General features: G+C 36.4%; 1 protein-coding gene across 6 annotated transcripts in view; it reads left to right on the top strand.

Annotated features, from left to right (window-relative positions):
- Positions 1-1,207: 1,207 nt before the first annotated feature.
- The window catches only part of ctnnd2b (catenin (cadherin-associated protein), delta 2b), a 105,367-nt gene continuing 100,574 nt past the window's right edge, over positions 1,208-6,000 (top strand). For 5 of the 6 annotated variants that reach the window (XM_048164084.1, XM_048164082.1, XM_048164081.1 and 2 more), the window contains exon 1: positions 1,209-1,484. The gene's annotated coding sequence lies outside the window, so the exon portion shown is untranslated. Of the gene's footprint in view, positions 1,485-6,000 lie in introns of all 6 variants that reach the window. The other variant, XM_048164086.1, reaches the window with a different exon arrangement.

Genomic DNA, 6,000 nt, shown 5'->3' with positions numbered 1-6,000 from the left:
TTCGGTCTATACTTTTGGATATTTCAGACAATTATTGCTCAATGTGTTTGAGTGTAATTCATTATTACATAAGTGTCTGTTGTTTTTTGTCACAAAAAAAAAAAAAAAAAGATGCTGTGAGAGGATAAAACACAAGCTAGTGGATTATGACTGTGATTATGATTCTGACTGTGTATCAAAACCCAAGAAACATTCATACTAAAATGACGAATTGTAATGGAATGGGAGCTAATTGCGAGTAAGGAATTAAATCTCTGCCTTTTCATCCTCTAATCTTCCACTCAATGCCACTGGAGTGAATGAACGCCTGTGTCCACTGCTCCAGAGCGGAAGTACCCCGTCCAGACATGCTGTCTCTCTGTGCGTTGCTTTGGCTGATAGCTGGCAGAAATGGGATTAACAGTGTTTTCATACAATGGTGCCTCTCACATGACATCATGCTGACATTTTACTCTGCAGAGACAAAGGCAGTAGCGATCTAAACAGATCAAACAGAAAATGTCCTTTATCTGATTGTCCATTAACTCCCCACACCTGAAAAGACAAGCGATCATCCAATCACAAATCTTTTTTTTTTATTATTTTACAAATATGTTAGTCTAACAAAACATTTTTTAAAAAGTCTCTTAAAAGCAAAAACAAATGTGCGGACATTAGCCTCAGACGGCATGTCCACTGACTGCCCATATTCTTTGAAATGACAGTCTGAAGGATATTGCACACAAAACTAAAAAGCTCTTCTCGGCCTGGCAAGCTCTAATCTGATTGGCTGACTTTACGCAGCTTTCAGGAATAATGGAACAGGCTTTTTTTCAGTCTGCCTGGAAACCAGGACATATTTACAAGAAACAATAAGCTTTTTTGAGGAGAAACTAATAACTGAAATTGCTTGTTTTTAGACTAATAGCTCTGTATAGGCTTATTCTACTTTTTTATAGGCTATCTGTGAAAAAAATCTGTATTAATTTTGGTTGGACACAGGCATTTTAGAGTATTTTTTCTGTTGAAATACTTGTATAAATCGTATAAAGATATTTAGCCTATTATATAAAGCCATAGTTGCCAAATTGTAAGTTGCACGTATCTTTCTGACGCTCTGTCTGGCGTTCAAACGGGAGCGTCGATGTGCAATTTCACACGTGACCGCGAGATGTCGCTGTGGGACGCGTCGTCATCACTGCAGCAAGGTGCTTGTATGGGGATGGTCCAGCAGGGAAGAGGAGGAGAGAGAGAGAGGGAGAAAGCAGGCGCTGCTGCTGCTGCTGTCTGTGGCTGGCTACCCACCGCAGTTTTCCGGTCTTCTTCTATCCACACGATTTTCCTTGGATACCTAGCGGATGCTATCCTTTCCTCGGCACACCAGCATCTCTCCTGCTTTCAATGCCATTCGTTGGGAATGATTTCCGTGTGTCGCTCGCTGTGAATTGTCGGCATTAATCGGGGAGGGGAAGCGAGAAGAGCGTTGTTCCTCTGGACATTATTCGGTAAGCGCAATGTCATTCCAGTTGCATTTCCAGCTGTCACATTCCCCACCTACAACCACGATATCTGCCAAGAAAAAGCTCGAAACAGTTGCGAACCCCCCGGTACGCGTATTAACAGCGCATGTTATGTTATGTGTTTATTAGCATGTGGGTGTCGCCGAGTTTGTGTTTAGTGGTTTTTATCGCATTTAATGCTCGTATTCACAGCGCTATAAGCGCAGGCTGGGAACTGAAAATGGAATCCATTAGAGCATCATTCTCCATCCAAGACGGATGGGAGGGGGAGCGAGAGCACAGAAAACCTATTACTTTCCTATTGACCTAAATTTCAATGATGTATTTATAAGATTACACTAGTCCAAGGATATGACCGCTGCTTCTTTGTGTAGTTTTATAGCATGTTCTCGCAAAGCGTTATGAAAACCCAACTGTCAATGCCTTTTTCTTGTAAAGCACCGTTTTCATTTGTGTCCATTCATTTGTGAATTTCTTGATTTACTAGCTCGTGTAGCCTCATTTTTCTAGCATTACTGCTGAAAATTAGCATTTTTGACCGTCTAACATTGACAAATCCTTTATAAAACATTGTTTAAATAAATTTTGTGTATGAAAGATGAATAAAACCTATTAGTTTAGGTGTGCTGATGTGGAAATGGGAGGGCTGTATGTGGCTAGACTGACCGCCTCTCTCTGCACTTGCTTAGGTGAGGCCGTCTTGGAAGAGAATAAACAATAATTCAGTAGCTTTTAGGCCCTCATGTGTTTATTTATTTATATTTGAATAATGTGGTATCTTTTCCCACACGTGGAACATTGTATGTTGGTGCTCAGTATGCATTAGCAGTTGTTTAGAGGATTGTGACATTTATCTCTTTTATTCTTGATTTGTTTTGTGTTAAATTTATTACAAAAAACCTGGCCACTGTGGTTGCAAAAACTTTGCTGTAAAAACGCTGATGTTTCGCACTGGGAATTCTGCAGAATTCTGGGAATCCCCCTTTCTCCATAAATTATGAGGTTGTTCACTTGTTTTACAAATATAAAAATTAGAATTTTAATAATAATTTACACTAAAAGTATACTTATTGCCTTCTTAAAGGGTTAGTTCACCCAAAAATGAAAATTCTGTCATTAATTTACACACCCATAAGACCTTCGTTCATCTTCGGAACACAAATTAAGATATTTTGATGAAATCTGAGAGGTATATGACTCGTCCATAGACAGCAATTTAAGCACCACTTTCAAGTTCAACATTGAGGTTGAACCACTGTAGTCACGTCGACGGTTTTAATGATGTCTTTAATACCTTTTTGGACCTTGAAAGTGGTGGTTTCATCAAAAATATCTTAATTTGTGTTCCGAAGATGAATGAAGGTCTTAGGGGTGTGGAACGTCATGAGGGTGAGTAATTAAAGACATAATTTTCATTTTATTTATTTATTTTTATATATATATATATATATATATATATATATATATATATATATATATATATATATATATTTGACAATATTTTACAGTGAAATTTCATGTTTTTTTAAAACAGAATATTTTATAATAAACATTTTACCATATATAAGGTAACTTACAGTTAACAAATTAGCAGGATTTTATTGTAACATTTTACTTTGCAGCTATTCTATCTCTTTTTTTTTGCAGCAAGAAGATGTAGTGATGAAGTGTAGCTGCAAGGGTTAGATTTACTAATGCGTTAATGCACAAAAGTACTTTTCTGCTGAAAAAATCAAGAGAGATATATTTGCGAGAGAGAGAGAGAAAGAGAGATTGAAAGAGAGAGAATATTGATCGTTCAAGGGATCGGACATTCTCAGGTTGATCATAAATTATACATTGCATATGGAATTTTTTTGTTTTGTTTTGAGTGTGTGCAGAAAGGTTTCAGCAGCCCTGGCCCTGGTATTCAACATTTTAAGGTCCTGATGCACATGTGCTCTCAGGGAGCAACAGTGCATGACTGTGAAATATTGTATGCACACTGGTATTAACCTGCTTGCTATATGGCTGCATATGATTTAGAATGAAGGAGCTGTGTGTGCATTTTGTAACAGGTCATGTACACTTGAAGACCTCGATGAGGTATCTCACAGGAGAAACGGACAATCAGCTGAGAGTAGCCAAATTAGTGAAATATACATCCAAAAACACCCATGAACATTTATAATGTTTGCAGTTAAATGTTAAACGTTCAAATGTTCAATTTAGATTATATGAGAAAACTGTTATTAAGACCTGACTTTGTCCATCAGTGGCCCTGCAAATTCAGGATAATGGACAGGTAATCAATAGCTTAAACTTGGCGTGAAGACATCAAAATGTGCGAAAGCAAAGTGCTGGTATTATTATTAATTATTAAAATGGTGCACTTTCAGCACTTTGAGTGCAGTAGTGCTCATAATAGGCATTTTACCAACAATTTGTTATCTCTTGTCATTATCCCAAAGCCATCGCTATTAGTTTTTAGAATTTTTCTATTCTATTTGTTCGTTCTTTACATATAGAGGTAGTTTTTATATTCATATGCTGTATGATCTAACATGTTTACTGCAGTTTCTTTAGAATTATTTTGACCTTTGCAGTTTATTCTTGTTTTATTTGCCACCAAAGTTGTTATAAATGCTAACATTTTCAAACCTTTTTTTGATGGAACAGTGTTTATTAACCTCTTCTGTGAATTATGTATTTTTTTAAACCTTTTGTCATTGGGAACAGAAGAAGACTATATCATACTCATATAGCATTTAGTATTCTGCTCAGGAGAAAGTAATAGACCTATTGATAAATATCAGACTTGACTCCAGCCACTTGGTATGGACTGACTCTGTCTCCTCTTCTGATAATGACCCCAGAGATAAAGCTGTTGATGACACAGACGCTTGCCATTGTTGTCATCTGAGCTGACACTCACTGGCTGAAATGTAGTTATATAGCTGTCATACAGGAGGATATGAGAGTGCAGAGTCATAAATTTGTTTTAGATTTTCATGATTTTTCCCTAAGAAGATCTGCATAATAGTGACTTTGATTTTGATGAATCTTTGGTGACTAGTTTTGAGGCTTGAGGTGTACACTTAATTTGTCGCTAGATATGCCAATATTATAGAAGTTAAACTCAAAGGATGTGCAACAGATTAGTTGAGAGTGTGTGAGTACATATGATGTGTACATGCATATTATTAGCTTTGCCTCTCATTTTTGAAGATTATCATCTATGTAAATCAGCTTTACGGGGCACTGTAAAATAATATGGCAGTCAGTATTACAGGATTTTATGAGATTTAGCAGAAATTTCTATACTACAAAATGCTGTATTCAGAATTTTACAGTGAAATCAATGCAGGCTAGCACATTTCCCTTCAGAACACAACACATTTATTACTGTACTGAATGCTGGGAATCACGCTGTGATTGTTTACAGTAGTTGATTAAAAACATTTTTACACGGCTCTTTGACATGCGTTCATCTTGTATCACACTAGGGGTGGGCGATATGACCAAATCCTTATCATTACACGATATGAGGATGTTTATTTCACAATAACGATATATATCACGATACAGTTATGTTGTGTTATTATTGTGTTAAGAAAAAAAAAGCAAATTACAAACAATAGGACAAATACAATGTAACAAAAATATGAATTAATCAAATTAAGTTTTTCAGGTACGATATTAGGGCTAGAATTAGGGTTAAAGTTAGAGCTGCGCGATTTATCGCACGATACGAAAAATAAGATTGAAATCGTGCTTAAACGCGATTCTTAGTGTGATTATGAAATCGCAAAGGCTGTGGTTTTGCACAGCTTGTCAATGAAGTATGGCTCCAAATGCTAATCCATCTGAAAGTACTGCGAGTTTGAGTCGCTTATAATGTACATTTGAAAAAGCAACACGCGTCAAACATCTTTCCAGACATGAGACGCATTTATTATTAACATCTTGTCCAACAAAAGACAACATTTAATAACATGTTTTTACTCCAAACTCACTTCATAACAACAGTTGAGCATCCTTCTGTGAGATGATGTGGCTTCTTACACAGAATAAGGCAGTCGTGTGTTTATTAGTCATGTTTAATCAATCAAAGCATTTCAATCTTCTGTTTATTCAGCTACAGCGATAGTATGACATCCATAGGGATTTCCTGGAATAACGCATGTTATCTACTTCTATGGCAGGGCATATTTGGAGTTTCTGCACAAGAGCACCCTCTGGCTTTTAGATGGAGAAGCATTTACTACTGATCACAGAGCTGTACAGCTCTGACAAGCTGCGCATAAAATAATCGCAGTCTTTGCCAAATCGCGTGCAATTTAATCGCGCTAAATCGTGCAGCCTTAGTTAGAATTAGTAGCCTACAGAAATTTAATAATCAAATGTAACAATAAAATATTGCATAATCTTCACTGTACAAATTACATATACATTTATTCTTATTAAAGCTAAAAAACAAGTTATTCAGTCAAGAGCAGTAAGTTATTTTCTCTTTTGTTTT

This window comes from Megalobrama amblycephala, linkage group LG17 (assembly GCF_018812025.1).
Source record: "Megalobrama amblycephala isolate DHTTF-2021 linkage group LG17, ASM1881202v1, whole genome shotgun sequence".
Taxonomy (NCBI): Eukaryota; Metazoa; Chordata; class Actinopteri; order Cypriniformes; family Xenocyprididae; genus Megalobrama; species Megalobrama amblycephala.
The sequence above is the reverse complement of the archived record's forward strand: the minus strand, read 5'-3'. Positions and strand labels throughout refer to the sequence as shown.